Source organism: Podarcis pityusensis (assembly GCF_964106645.2).
Source record: "Podarcis pityusensis genome assembly, chromosome: 8".
NCBI lineage: Eukaryota > Metazoa > Chordata > Lepidosauria > Squamata > Lacertidae > Podarcis > Podarcis pityusensis.
The window spans coordinates 84,240,890-84,257,121 of NC_138033.1; the positions used below are offsets into that span (position 1 = coordinate 84,240,890).

Genomic DNA, 16,232 nt, shown 5'->3' on the forward strand with positions numbered 1-16,232 from the left:
CCTTCTGATCAGCAAGCCCTAGGCTCTGTAGTTTAGACCACAGCGTCACTCGCATGGCGCTATAGGATAGGCAATTTCAAAAGTCTATATAAGAGCTTGCACACCAATGTTCTGGGTTCCTCTCCTCCCTCCCTGCGTGGGGTGAGCGGGGGACCCTGTTGCAACAGTTTAATAAAGATCAGGCTTACTAGCTGCTTTGCTTCTCAATATTCTCTGGTTGGCCTCTGTTGTTTTCTCCTACAGATAGAGAACCTACAAAAGGACTCTATATGGGCTGTTGGATACCCCATAAGGGGGAAAAGAGCAGTCCCCCCCCCCTTACAACACCACCCTTCCAGAAAGATGGGGCTGCCAACCCTAATATGTTTTGGTCTCCTAGATAAGGTGGCTATTCACCCAGCAGCTCAGGGTAGATTACATGATGCAACCACATTTGGGATCCTGTGTCCATGCGCAACGGGATGGCCGGGCACCCACAGGGGAAATTTTGTGGGGGCCCAGGCCCCCAGCCCCCCCGATGACGCCAGTGCGGGGGATCAAATTGTCCGCATTTTATCAATGCATCTCTCTGGGCAGAGGGGTCTGCCTTATGTATTCTTTTCTGAAGAAGGCAGACCATACCACTGTCTGTCTGAAAGTTAGTGAAAATATTGTTGTAGCTGGGCCTGCAAGCACCCACATTTGGACCCACAGGGAGTTGGCAAAAAACAGGTGTGCTGTTGCGATACAGACCACTGGGTGGGCCTTGCCCATCTCCTCCCTTCGCCAAATGCAGCATCATCCTAGAGGTGGAAAGAAGAACAAGAAGAACAGCCTTTTGCCAGAGTCTGGGGCTCTTAGCTGGGAAGAGACACAGAGTCTTTTCCTGCTCTGTGCTGGACCCAAAGCCATGGTTTTGGGGTCCTCCTAGGAACCTACAATGGGCAAGCAAGATCTGCTGGAATGTTACTGCTGTGAGCCCTTCCATCCTGTTATGTACTGAGTTGAATAGGATACAAAAGGCAGCAGTCTGATTGGTCCTAGAACAATAGGATCCAGAATGCAGCAGTCTGATTGGTCCTAGAACAATAGGATCCAGAATGCAGCAGTCTGATTGGTCCACAGGAGCCACCCAATCCAGCTCCAGGTGGAAGGGAATCTGCAACCTCATTGGCCTACAGGAGAATCCCGGAATTAGCCAATCACGTGGGGCCCATTGTGTAAATAATGTACATAAGGCAGACATTCTGGGGGAAATTCCATTCTTCCTCACCACTATGAGCTGAATAAAGAGCATGAAATCCACTCTCGACTCTGAGCATATTTCACATCCTCCGCGCAGACTGTATTTCTGTGACAAAACAAAACCATATATCCTAAAGACCCCACAGTGAGCTTCGTTCCAAAGGACTAGCACCCTATGCATAGCCCGAAACCTCTCACTGCTCAAGAGTTTGGGCTGCATGAAACAATACGACTCCTTTTGTCAGTGCTACCGACACGACTGCAGGAAGCTGAAACAGGGTGTCTGAAGAAGGAACATTTCAGAACAAGCTTGCGCAGGAGTCCTCTGTACAGACAAAGAGACAGAGTGACTGAATAATACATTTCCACAGCAGTTTGGGGACGGGCGGCTAAGCACAAGGCTCCCTTTTAAAGTAGTGGCTCAGAGAAGGCACTCTCTGCTATGAATAAGTGAAAGCTCCTGTGTCTGAGGGAGATTGATGGGGGGGGGGGGTTCATCCAAAGATGTTGGGGAAAAGCCTTAGGAGTGCATCGTCACTCACACTGGGCAACAGATATTGAGGCATCTGATCAAGATCTGTATTATGAGGCATCTGATCAAGATCTGCATTTTAAAATGAGCTTAAAAAATATATTTGTAAATGTTTGTATCTCTCATGCCAGGCAGAAACCAGCTGAATACTCTGGCAGCTGTTTATCTTCCTGTTCAAGGGCCCCACTGATCTATAGCAGTATTTCAGGGTTGTAAAAGGAAATTACAGGCTGGGAGCAAAAGGTCACACTGACCATACAAATTACAGAATACAATCAAACTGCAAAGACACAATTAAGAGTTGGTAAATAGTGAGATTTATTGTTTAACAGAAATACCCTGTGCCTCCCATTAAACTTGAGCCACATCTTCCTAAGGTTAAAGGGCAAGAGCTAATAGAAACAGCTGGCTTGAAACGGAGTTGTAAATTGAATAAGTTGCTTTTAGAAACAGCAGCTGGCTTGAAGGGGGGGTGTAGATCTAAGGGGTTGCTTCTGGGCACTGTTTTTATTAAATTCTTTTTTACTTTGAAAAGGCCTTTCCTTCTAAAAATCTATCTATGTTAATGTATGAAATATATTGGCTTAAATGTAATTATGCAAAGGATTTAGAAAGTAAGAAATGTTAGATTCTTATGTAAGATTCTTATTTCATAGATGGTGTGTGAGAAGGTGAACCCAAGATCTCTTTAAGATAAAAATTAAAAACCATGCACCATCTGCTTTAGCCATCTGTTTTGCAGTGAATAGGGCAACAGGGGCCAAAGGTTATCTGGTAATTAAGGTGCCTGGTCGAGGCAAATCTAAGATATATGGCTACTTGTTTGCCATTTATAGATAGAAGGAAATATGGCTCTTTGTCTCCCATAAAAGGTAATAGGAAATGGGTGTATCTTTTATGATTGGTTCTAGCAAACAGCCAATAGGAATTTCAACCAGGCTGATTGGACAGAGGCAGCCAAAGGAGGAGCAAGGGGGCTGGGCTGAGGAAATATAAGTGCTGGCCATCAGGGCTGGAGTGGGCAGAGCTTTGGTATCCATATACCACTGTGTCTCTCATTTATTTGTCTGACAAATAAATTATTTTAATTTCTCTATTGCTGCGTTGAATATTTCATTCCAGCTAAGCGTTAACCACAAGCAGGGTGCTACAATATCAGTCATAATATAGACAGGGAAGCATGGGAGCGATTGTGGAATACAGATATAAAATTTACAGCATGTTATGGTTTAAGATGGTGACAGCAGTCACGAAATTAAAAGACGCCTGCTTCTTGGGAGAAAAGCAATGACAAACCTAGACAGCATCCTAAAAAGCAGAGACATCACCTTGCCAACAAAGGTCTGTATAGTTCAAGCTATGGTTTTCCCAGTAGTGATGTATGAAAGTGAGAGATGGACCATAAAGAAGGCTGATTGCCGAAGAATGGATGCTTTTGAATTCTGGTGCTGGAGGCAGTGGCGTAGCGTGGGGGGTGCAGGGGGGGCTGGCTGCACCGGGCGCAACATCGGGGGCGCGCGCTCGCACTCGCAGCTCTCTGCCCCTACTAAAATCCACGGGTTAGGGGGCGCAAATTACTTGCCTTGCCCCGGGTGCTGACAACCCACGCTATGCCACTGGCTGGAGGAGACTCTTGAGAGTCCCATGGACTGCAAGAAGATCAAACCTCTCCATTCTTAAGGAAATCAGCCCTGAGTGCTCACTAGAAGGACAGATCGTGAAGCTGAGGCTCCAGTACTTTGGCCACCTCATGAGAAGAGAAGACTCCCTGGAAAAGACCCTGAAGTTGGGAAAGATGGAGGGCACAAGGAGAAGGGGACGACAGAGGATGACATGGTTGGACAGTGTTCTTGAAGCTACAAACATGAGTTTGACCAAACTGCGGGAGGCAGTGGAAGGCAGGAGTGCCTGGCGTGCTCTGGTCCATGGGGCCACGAAGAGTCGGACACGACTAAACAACTAAACAACATCGTTTAAGAGAAAATTATATGAAAATGATATATCATTGGTATCTAACACCGAGTAAATTGGCAAAAATGTATAAATCTAAATCAAACATGTGTTGGAAATGTAAAGAGAGAGAAGGTTCTTTTTATCATATGTGGTGGCCTTGTAGTAAGGTTAAAGCTTACTGGGAAATGATATATAATGGATTGAAAAGGATGTTTAAAATAACCTTTGAGGGGAAAAACAACCCAGAAGCATTTCTTTTGAAAATTATAGGGACAGAACTACCTAAATTGTATAGAAATTTATTTATGTATGCTACTACAGCAGCAAGAATGCTACTCGCCCCAAAATAGAAAGAAGCAGAAGTCCCAGCAAAGGAAGAATGGATACAAAAATTTATGGAATATGCAGAAATGGCAAAACTCATCAGAAGAATAAGAAATCAAGATAACAAACTTTTCATAAAAGAATGGAAATGGTTTCTTGAATATTTACAGATAAATTGTAAACAGATAAAAACAGTGGCAGGATTATTGTAATAACCTGCAGTTTCATAAGAGTTTACATTAAAAGTAGATAATTAAATGAGCAAATTAAATGAATTTGGATGTGCAGAAGATATTAAAAAATAAATTTAAGGAACTACAGAAAGAGGGGGAAGGAAGTCAAATTTTGAAATGTTAAGGTGATTGTAAAATTAATGAAATGTATAAATTTGAAAAGTATAAATAAAAACGTTTAAAAAGGAGTGCATCGTCACCAGACGGCAGGGCTCTGCAAATAGAATGATAGAACCGCAGAATTGGAAGGGAACCCAAAGGTCATCAATCCATCGGCCACGACATCCTACTGGACCATCTAGAGGGGCTGGGACCTGGGGGCACTGTTATGCAGTGGTTCCGCTCCTTCCTCCTGGGCCGTGTTCAGAAAGTGGTGATGGGGGATGAGTGTTCAGACCCCTGGGTTCTCACTTGTGGGCTGCCTCAGGGTTCCGTCCTCTCCCCCATGCTTTTTAACATCTATATGAAGCTGCTGGGAGAGATTTGACCTGTGCCTCCATGGATAGCTGTGAGTCCAAAATGACTCCCAGGCTGTGCACCTGGTCCTTCAGGGGCACAGTTACCCCAGTCAGGACCAGGGAGTCCCCCACATCCACCTGCCCCCTGTCCCCCAAAAACAGTCCTTCTGTCTTGTCAGGATTCAACCTCAATCCGTTAGGAGCCATCCATCCTCCAACTGCCTCCAGGCACTCACACAGGACCTTCACCACCTTCACTGGTTCTGATGTGAAAGAGAGGTAGAGCTGGGTATCATCCACATACTGATGAACACCCAGCCCAGCGACACAACTATGACGTAGAATGGAAGGTGAGAGGCAGGGAGTGCTGAATTTTGGCATTGCACAGGGCACCGCTGAAATCTGAGACCCAAAAAAACCCCCACTGCAAGCTCCAATGAAGGAGAGGCCACCACTTTCTGAGAAGGTTTGTTCCACAGTTGAGCAGCTCTTGCCATCCCAAAGCTATTCCTAATGTTCAAACAGAATCTACTTTCTCATCCTTTGGGTCCATTGGTTCCGGTCCTCTCCTCTGGAGCAGCAGAAAACAGCTCTTCAGATATTTGAAGATGGCTTTCATATCACCTCTCAGCCTTCTCTTCTCCACGCTAAACGTCTCCAACTCCACCACGGTTCCTCATAAGTAAGAGGCAACACGATGAGTGTTGATGAAATGATGCCTGGCGTGGGGAAATTGGAGCGAGAAACATTTTTCTCCCTCTCTCATAACACTCAACACTAGAACACCTGGACAGCCAAGGAAGTTGAAGGTTGCAAGACTCAGGACAGACAAAAAAAGGGACTTCTTCATACTGCACAGTTAAACCACGGAACTCACTACCACAAGAGGCACTGAGGACCACCAAACGAGATGGCTTCCAAAGGGGATTAGGCAAATTCATGGAGGAGATGGCTATTGATGGCTCCTAGCCAGGATGGCTATGCTCTGCCTCCACAGTCAGGGGCAGGGACTCCTCTTGTGGCGTTTACCCTCCTATGTGTGTGACATCATACTGGGTTCATAGGGAAAGGGTTAACTAATTGTAAAATGACTAACCAATGGGAACCCAGGGGGCAGAGTTAACTGTGTATAAGGTTAAGCACAGAGGGTTTTTTTTAAAATTATTATTATTAATTTTTTAAAAAAAATAATATTTATTGCTTTTCCAACAATTTAAACACTAAAAAGACAATACAATACAATACAATACAATACAATACAATACATTAAGCTAACAAAACAAAACAAAAACAATAAAATAAATCAAACAAACAGTTTCATTATCCCATCTTTCATTCACTTATTTCCACGACCTCCTCACACCTCCCTTTTTGTATTCCACTTCTGTTAATTATTTCAGCAATTCCTTTCCATCTTCCTCTGTTTTCTATCCTATAATTATCTTAACTCACTCTAACCTTATTTTTTCCTTTAATACTCTATTAATCTATTTATACTTAATTCCTTATAATGTTTCTACTAAAGCCATAACTTCATTCCAATATTTTTCTAACATTCATTAATTTTACAGTATTTCTGTAAATAGTCTTTAAACTTTTTCCAGTCTTCTTCCACCGACTCTTCTCCCTGGTCTCGGATTCTGCCAGTCATTTCCGCCAGTTCCATATAGTCCATCAACTTCATCTGCCATTTTTCCCGGGTGGGTGAATCTTGTGTCTTCCAATATTTCGCAATGAGTATCCTTGCTGCTGTTGTTGCATACATAAAGAAAGTTCTATCCTTCTAATTTTTATTATTTCCAATGCAAAATCATGACAAAAATTGCAGACATTGAATCCAAAATAATACTATACAAACAAAGAAGAAGAACAGAACATACGAAAAAAAACACCAAAGGAAACAAAACAAACAAACAAACAAACAAACAAAAAAGACAAAAAGTATACATCTACAGAAAAAAACATATCATCATTCTAATCTAGTCATACAAAAACACATATTGACTTCCTTCCTTTGTTCTAAGACCTCAAAAAGTTTACTCTTACTGTAATGTTGTGTCTAATGTAGATTACTTCCATCTTTGTACTTTTTTTTTTACACCATTTTTATTTTTCTTTAACCCTGTAAAGCATCATTCATTACATACCGATATGCTCCCTCCAGAGCAATGTTTTTTCATATACTCTTTAGCACATCCCCATTCTTTTAATAATTTCTGGTCCGATTGTCCCCTTATGAATGCTGTAAGTCTTGCCAGATTTATATATTCACAAATTTTAATTTGCCATTCTTTCATTGATGGAATTTTACTCCCTTTCCAGTTTTTTGCTATAAGCATCCTGGCAGCTGTCATTGCATAAAGGAATACTTTCCTTTGATTGTCTGGAATATCATTTGTAATTAAACCTAAAAGGAATGCCTCCGGTTTTTTACTGAAAGATATTTTAAACATTTTTTTGATTTCTTCATAAATTTCATTCCAGAATTGTTTAATAGGTCGGCATTCCCACCACATGTGCAACATTGTTCCTATTTCTTTTTTACATCTCCAACAGGTATTTGATTTTAATTTGTAAATTTTAGCCAATTTTACCGGAGTTAAGTACCATTGGTACCCATTTTCATGAAATTTTCTCTGATTGTGTAACATGCCGTGAATTTAATATCATATTTCCATAATTTCTCCCACTGGCCCAGCCGAATTACATATCCTATAACACATGCCCATTTAGTCATAACTTCTTTTACTTCTTCATCCTTTAATTCCCAATCTAATAATAAATTATACATTTTGGATATATTCTTTTTTGAGTTTTGTAATAATACTTTTTGTAATTTTGATTCTTCTTTTTCAAATCCTATTGCTTTATCCTGATTGAATATTTGGGCAATTTGGTGATATTGTAACCATGTGGTACAATATTGGGTCACCTCTTCATATGGTCTTAGTTTTAATTGGCCCTGTTCCTCCTTTAGGAGCTGCTGGTATGTTGCCATTCTTCCTATCATATTTTTCTTTTTAACCGATATTACTTCTAATGGTCAGACCCACCATGGGGTTTTCGGTTCTAACAACCTTCTATGTCTCACCCAGACCTTGTATAATGCATTTCTAACTACATGACTAAGAAATTCTTTATGTACTGCCACTTTGTTGTAAATTAGATAGGCATGCCAACCGTATCTGTTGTTCCATCCCTCCAAGTCTAAAATGTCCCTATTATCTAACTTAATCCAGTCTCTGATCCAACTAAAGCATGCTGCATCATAATATAGTCTCAGGTCTGGGAGTCCAAAGCCTCCCCGCTCTTTTATGTCGGTTAATAATTTATGTTTGATCCGTGGCTTTTTGCCTTGCCATATAAACTTTGTTAGGTCCATTTTCCATTTTTTAAAACAATCATCTTTACCTATTATGGGAATCATTTGAAAAAGGTACAAGAGTTTTGGTAAAATATTCATTTTAATAGCCGAAATTCTACCCCAGGGTGTTAAATTCAATCTTGTCCAAATTTCCATTTCTCTTTTTGTTTCTTCCCATTTTTTTTTATAATTATCTTCAAACAAAATTATATTTTTCATTGTTATTTGGATTCCTAAATATTTCACTTTTTTTACAATTTGTAATCCAAATTTTTCTACCAGTTCCTTTTTCTCTTGGTCTCCCATGTTCTTTACCATTAGTTTCATTTTTTCTTTATTCAAAGCAAAACCTGAAACCCTTCCAAAGTTTCCCATTTTTTCTAGAGCCTTTGCTATGCTTTCCTTTGGATTTTCCACCATTAACACTAAATCATCTGCAAATGCCCTTACTTTGTATATTTTCTCCCCTAGGGATATTCCATTTATTTCTTGATCCAGTCTGATTTCTTGATTTAGTATTTCCAAAACCAAAATGAATAATAATGGTGAAAGTGGGCACCCTTGTCTGGTGCCCTTCTGTATTTTAAAATAATCAGTCGTGTCATTATTTATTATTATATTTGCTTCTTGTTGTTCATAAATTGCTTTTAACCCTCTTGTAATTTGGTCTCCCATGTCCATGTGGTCTAATAATATTTTTAGAAATTTCCATGAAACTTTGTCGAAGGTCTGAGGGTATTGGTGGCGAGCTTTGCTCCAGTGGCGGTTAGGCATTGGTATGGGTATTGTTATGTAGATGTATGGGGGGTGGAGCGCCATCACCTCCCCTGGATATTGAAGGGTAGTCCAGTAAAGGATTCTGGGGAGCGTGGCCCCATCCGAGGGCCTATGGAGGCCAGGGCCCAAGGCACGCCCCCGAGCAGTGACCCCAGGGGAGTGCCTAGTTGATGTGCATCAGCAGGGCTCCCCCTGCTGGTGTTAACCCTTCCGGGTCTTCAAGTAAGCAGGCTGAAGCCGGATAGTTGGATAGGACCAATGCCTAAGCCAATACCGCTCATCACCTGTAACCAATAAAGTTGTGGCCAATTTTTCCCTACCCGACCTAAAACTTTACTACGAGGCAGCCTGTTTCACCTGGCTAAAAGATTGGTGCATGTTGCAGTATCCGGACCTCCTGGACCTGGAAGGTTTTGACAACCGTTGGGGATGGCACGCCTACCTGATATATGGAAAAGTGAAAATTCATAAAAATTTTACCAACCATATAATAAGAAAGTCACTCTTTGCTGTATGGGAGAAATATAAAGACCTGATGGAGCCTAAAGTCCCGTGGTGGACTTCTCCAATAGAAGCCATAGCAGTAAAACAGAAAAATACTCAGGAAAGCTGGCCAACATATAAAATACTTCTAAAAAATGAAGATAACCAAATAAAATTTAAAAACTTTGAGGAAATAAGAGAACACATTTCAGACTGGTTCCAATACCATCAGTTATTTGAAAAATTTAAATCTGACAAACAAAAGGAGTTCTCAACAGAAATTTCCTGATTCGAATCTGATCTTGTAAATTCTAAAAGAAAATCTCTTTCCAAAACTTACCGACTCCTCCTTGACTGGACAGTCGAGGAGGAGGAGGTAACAGTGGCAATGGTGAGGTGGTTCCAGGATTTTGGCCATTCAATAACCATGGCCCAATGGGAAAATTTATGGAAGATCTATTGGAAATTCACAAATTGTTACACGATTAGAGAGAACTTTCAAAAAATGCAACATCAATGGTATCTAACACCATGGAAACTTTCAAAAATGTATAAAAATGTGTCAAGTAATTGTTGGAGATGTGGAGACTCAGGAACATTCTACCATATGTGGTTGATATGTAGGAAAATACAGGTATTCTGGGAGAGTATACATGCAGAACTGCAAAAAACGCTAAAGATCTCTTTCAATAAAAAACCAGAGGCCTACCTCCTGGGAATAACAGATTTGGATATTCCACAAAAGAGGAAGGGTATCTTTTTATATGCGACGACAGCAGCAAGAGTTTTGATCGCAGCAAAATGGAAGAGTAATGAAATCCCCTCTATACAAGATTGGATCCAAAAGCTGACAGAATATGCCGAATTAGATGGTTTATCAGAAAAAATAAAGAATAAATCAAAACAGGAATTTGTTTCAAAATGGGAGGTTTTCAAAGAATATCTGAAAAATAAATATAGTAGTTTAAATTCTGTTGCAGCATTCAAGGAACTTCAGTAATAGTTGCAAGGTAGATATAAGAAATTAGATTTATTGAGAATAAGTTTAATTATGATAAAAGTGTGTATTGGCAATAAGTAATATGAATTTGAAATATGGAATAGATGGGAGGTTGGGTCTTTATTGTTAAGACCAATAGATGTTTTATTGTTTGCTAAGAAAATTATGTGTCTATGGTTATTTTTGTAATTTGTGTGTAATTTGGTGTGTTTTTTCGTTTTTTTTCTTGTTGTATAAATAAAAAACTTTATTAAAAAAAGTTGTGGCCAATTTTAGCCCATTAACCTTGAAATAACGCGTTCTCAAAGTCTCTGGGGTCAGTTTGACACCATAGCCCCGTGAGAAAGCCCTTTTGAAATTTGCTATCATACAGCCTAGTGGAGTGCTTGAATTACAAGATGTTGAACACTCCCCCCGCATCACTATGTCCTTTGTGAAGTGCTGCTCACCAGATTCTCAGAGATTCGCTTCCCTTTGTTCCCGATCAAAATGCAGTTGCGGTACTGAAAGGTCCACATACAGTGCCCCAGCACCCTGTTACCATCAATTCTGTTGGAACCGGTTCAGACCGGTTTGAACCAGCTGAAACCAGTTGGGGAAAGTCCATGTGGGTTCCAACTTGCCCAGACGAGTTTGAACGGGCCTAGACTGGTTGGAACTGGCTCAGACTGCTTGGAACAGGTCTAGGCTGGTTTGAACCGGTTGGAACAGGTGGAAACTGGCCCAAGCTGGTTAGATTGGGTCCAGGCCGATTGGAACAGGTCTATGTCGCTTGGAACCAGCCCACCCTAGTTGGAACAAGTTCATACCAGTTGGATCCAGTCCAAGCCGGTTGGAACCAGCACAAACCAGTTGGAAAAGTTTCCGGTGGGTACCAACTTGCCCAGACCAGTTTGAAGTGGTCCAGACTGGTTGGAACCAATCTAGGTTGGTTTGAACTGGTCCAAGCCAGTTGGAACCTGTTCAGACTGGTTTGCTTTGGCCCAGACTGCTTGGAACTGGCTCAGACTGGTTTGAACATGTCTAGGCTGGTTTGAACCGGTGTAGGCCAGTTTGTGCTGGTCCAAGCTGGTTTGAACAGGTCTAGGCTAGTTTGTCCCGGACCAAGCCTGTTTGAACAGTTCCAGACAGCTTCGAGCAGGTCCAGGGCAGTTGGAACAGGTGCAGGTCATTTGAAACTGGCCCAAGCTGGTTAGAACAGGTCTAGGCTGGTTGGAAGCTGTTGAGACCGGTTGGAACCAGTCCAAGCTGGTGCAAGCTGGTTTGAACCGGTCTAGGCCAGTTTGAACCGGTCTAGGGCGGTTTGTGCTGGTCCAAGCCAGTTTGAACCGGCCTAAGCCAGTTTGAACAGGTCCAAGTGGATTGGAACCGGGCCAGAGAGGTTGGAGCAGGTCCGGGCCAGTTGGAGCAAGTGCAGGTCATTTGAAATTGGCCCAAGCTGTTTAGAAAAGGTCCAGGCCAGTTGGAAGAGGTCTATGTCGCTTGGAACCAGCCCAGACCAGTTGGAACAAGTTCATACCAGTTGGATCCAGTCCAAGCTGGTTGGAACCAGCACAAACCAGTTGGAAAAGGTCCCGATGGGTTGCCCAGACCAGTTTGAACTGGTCCAGACTTGTTGGAACTGGTCTAGGTTTGTTTGAACTGGTCGAGGCTGGTTGGAAGCTGTTCAGACCCGTTGGAAACTTTCCAAGCCGGTTTGAACAGGTCTAGGCTGGTTTGAGCCGGTCTAAGCCAGTTTCAACGAGCTCAAACCAGTTGGAAAAAGTCCAGGCAAGTTCTAACTTGCCCAGACCAGTTTGAACTGGCCCAGACTGGTTTGAATTACCTCAGACTGCTGGAAACAGGTCTAGGCTGGATTGTGCCGGTCCAAGCCAGTTTGAACTAGCCTAGGCCAGTTTGTGCCCATCTGAGCCGGTTTGAACAGTTCGAGGCAGCTTGGACCAGTTCTGTGTCACTTGGAAGCAGCCCAGACCTGTTGGAACCAGTTCATACCGGTTGGATCTGGTCCAAGTCAATAGGAACCATCCCAAACCAGTTAGAAAAGGTCCAGGCACATTCCCACTTCTCCAGACTAGTTTGAACTAGCCCAAACCGATTGGAACTAGCTTACACAGCAACAGGTCTAGACTGTTTTGAACCAGTCCAAGCAGGTTGGAACAGGTCCAAGCCAGTTGGATCCTGTTCAGACCGGGTGGAATCGGTCCAAGCCGGTTTGAAAAGGTCTAGGCCAGCATGAACCGGTCTAGGCTGGTTTGTGCCGGTCCAAGCCGGTTTGAACAGGTCTAGGCCTGTTTGTACCAGTTCAGGCCTATTTGTACCGGTCCAAGCTGGTTTGAACCGGTCGAGGCTGGTTTGTGCTGGTCCAAGCCAGTTTGAACCGGTCATGGCCAGTATGTGACGGTCCAAAGTTCGAACTGGCCCAGACTGGTTGGAACTAGCTCAGACTGGTTGGAACAGGTCCAGGTCGGTTGGAAGAGGAGTATATCTCTTGGAACCTGTTGGAAACAGTTGATAACAGTTGGATCTGATCCAAGACGGTTGGAACCAGACCAAATGAGTTGAAAAAGTCTAGGCGGGTTCCAACTTGCCCACACCGGTTGGAACTGGCCCAGACTGGTTGGAACAGGTCCAAGCCGGTTGGAACAGGTTTATGTCACTTGGAACCAGCCCAGACCTGTTGGAACCAGTTCATACCGGTTGGATCCAGTACAAGCCGGTAGGAACCAGACCAAACCAGTCTGAAAAAGTCCAGGCAGATTCCAACATCCCCCAACCGGTTTGAAGTGGTTGGAACAGGTCTAGGCTGGTTTGAACCAGTCGACGCTGAGTGCATTAGGTGCAAGCCAGTTGGAACCGGTCCAAGCCTGTTTGAACTAGCTCAAACTAGTTGGAGAAATGTCCAGGCAGGTTCCAACATGCCCAGACCAGTTTGAACTGGGCCAGACTAGTTGGAACTGGTCTAGACTGGTTTGAACCAGTCCAAGTTGGTTGAAACAGGTCCAAGCTGGTTGGAACCGGTTTAGGCCTGTCTGAACCGGTGCAAACTGATAGAAACCTGTTGAGACCGGTTTGAATCAGTCCAAGCCAGTTTGAACAGGTTTAGGCCGCTTTGAGCATGTCTAGGCCAGTTTGAACTGGTCCAGGCCAGTTTGTGCTTGTCCAAGTGGGTTTGAACCGGTCAAGGCTGGTTTGAACCGGTCGAGGTTAGTTTGTGCCAGTCCAAACCGGTTTGAACCAGTCTAGGCCGGTTTGTGCTGGTCCAAGCCTGTTTGTGCTGGTCCAGACAGCTTCGAGCAGGTCCAGGCCAGTTGGAGCAGGTGCAGGTCATTTGAAACTGGCCCAAGCTGGTTAGAAGTTGGAAGTAGCTCAGACTGATTGCAGCAGGTCTAGGCTGGTTTGAACCGGTCAATGCTGATTTGTGCCAGTCCAAGCTGGTTCAAACCGGTCTAGGCCGAATTGTGCTGGTCTCAGCCGGTTTACTCTGGTCCAAGCAGTTTGAACTGGTTGAGGCCAGTTTGAACCGGTCGGGACCGGTTTGAACTGGTCGAGGCCAGTTTCTGCTAGTCCAAGCGGGTTTGAACTGGTCTAGGCTGGTTTGAGACAGATCAAGCCAGTTTGAACAGGTCTAGGCTGCTTTGAGCCAGATCAAGCCAGTTTGAACAGGTCTAGGCTGCTTTGAGCCGAATCAAGCCAATTTGAACAGGTCTAGGCTGGTTTGAGCCGGATCAAGCCAATTTGAACAGTTCCAGACAGCTTCAAGCTGGTCCAGGCCAGGTGCGGGTGCGGGTCATTTGAAACTGGCCCAAGCTGTTTAGAGCAGGTCCAGGCTGCTTGCAACCGGTCCAAGCCGGTTCAAACCTGTGGAGACCGGTTTGAACCAGTCCAAGACTGGTCTAGTCCGGTTTGAAATGGCCCAAGCCAGTTTGAGCAGTTCCAAGTGGGTTGGAAATGGCTCAGACAGGTTGGATCAGGTCCAGGCCAGTTGGGACAGGTGCAGGTCATTTGAATCTGGCCCAAGCTGGTTAGAAAAGGTCCATGCCGGTTCGAAGAGGACTATGTCGCTTGTAACCAGCCCAGACCAGTCAGAACCCATTCATACAAGTTGGGTTCCACCCAAGCCGGTTGGAACCAGCCCAAACCACTTGGAAAAGGTCCAGGCTGGTTCCAACTTGCCCAGACCAGTTTAAACTGGCCTAGACTGGTTGGAAATAGCTCTTACTGGTTGCAACAAGTCTAGGCTGGTTTGAACCGGTCAATGCCGATTTGTGCCAGTCCAAGCTGGTTTGAATCGGTCTAGGCCGGTTTTTGCTGGTCTCAGCGGGTTTGTGCTGGTCCAAGCATGTTTGAACTGGTCGAGGCCAGTTTGAACCGGTCGTAACTGGTTTGTGCTGGTCCAAACCTGCACCTGCTCCAGCTGGCCTGGACCTGCTCCAACATATCTGGGCCAGTTCCAACCCACTTGGAACTGTTCAAACTGGCTTGGGGCGGTTCAAACTGGCCTAGACCTGTTCAAACCAGCTTCGACTGACACAAACCAGCCTAGACCGGTTCAAAAAGGCATAGACCAATTGAAACCAGCTTGGACCAGTACAAATTGGCTTTGACCGGTTCAAACCAGTCTAGACCTGTTGCAGAAGTCTCAGCTAGTTCCAGCCAATCTGGGCCAGTTCAAACTGGTCTGGACAAGTTAGAACCTGCCTTGACTTTTCCCAAGTGGTTTGAGCTGGTTGAAACCGGCTTGAACTGGCTCAAACCGGCCTAGACCTGACTTGGTTGTGCGTGTTTGGATCATAGGCCATAGTAACGTCCACTGGGCCAGAAACTGTGCTGTCAGCCGTGGCCAGGGGTGTGGGTTAGATCTGCCAAAAAATGTTGAAATCTCCTGGATCACTCACCGTGGAATGCGTTGGGCGGAATTTCTGCCAGCAGTAAATGCTAGAGCCGCCGTGAAAGGCCCACCGGATGCCCTTGTCATTCAGCTGGTTGGAAGGGCATGGACTTAATGTGGAACATTTTCGATGATTTTGATGATCTGAGGATTTCTTTCCCAAATTTAGTCATAATTTGGTCATCATTGTTGGAAAGGCGCACTTGGAGGGACTGCCGATGCCCTATTGCTATGAATAAATCCAGAAAGATCCTGGAACGCTCAGTGGCTCGTAGAGTGGCAGCACTGGGGGGCATGTCATTGACCACCCCAGCATCCAGTTCAGCAAGGGGACCCTCTACGGTGAGGATGGCGTGCATCTTTCCAATGCGGGAAATGATGTTTGGTTGGCTGACATATCTGCGAGGATTAGGGATTAGTTGCAGGTCTGAGGGTATTGGCGACGAGCTTTGCTCCAGTGGCGGTTAGGCATTGGTATGGGTATTGTTATGTAGATGTATGGGGGGTGGAGCGCCATCACCTCCCCTGGATATTGAAGGGTAGTCCAGTAAAGGATTCTGGGGAGCGTGGCCCCATCCGAGGGCCTATGGAGGCCAGGGCCCAAGGCACGCCCCCGAGCAGTGACCCCAGGGGAGTGCCTAGTTGATGTGCATCAGCAGGGCTCCCCCTGCTGGTGTTAACCCTTCCGGGTCTTCAAGTAAGCAGGCCGAATGACAGTTAGTGAACTGAAGGGTCAGATGAAGGAAATAACAAAAAGAACGCAAAACCTGGAAGAAGGAATGAAACGAACAAAACAAGAAGTGAGAGGTATGAAGAAAGAGGAAGAAAGGGTTAAGGGAGAAGTTTTAGAAATTAATAAAACACAGGAAGAACTGTGGGATGCGATTGCTATGAATGAATTGAGGCAAAGAGAACTTAATTTGAGGTTTAGATCTGTGCCTGAAGTACAAGGAGAGAACATCTTGGAGAAACTAACAGCAGAGATTGCACAATGGC

General features: G+C 44.2%; 1 long non-coding RNA gene across 1 annotated transcript in view; it reads right to left on the minus strand.

The window, feature by feature from the left end:
- The window catches only part of LOC308483579, a 140,004-nt gene that overhangs the window by 2,281 nt on the left and 121,491 nt on the right, over positions 1-16,232 (minus strand). The window lies entirely within an intron of this gene.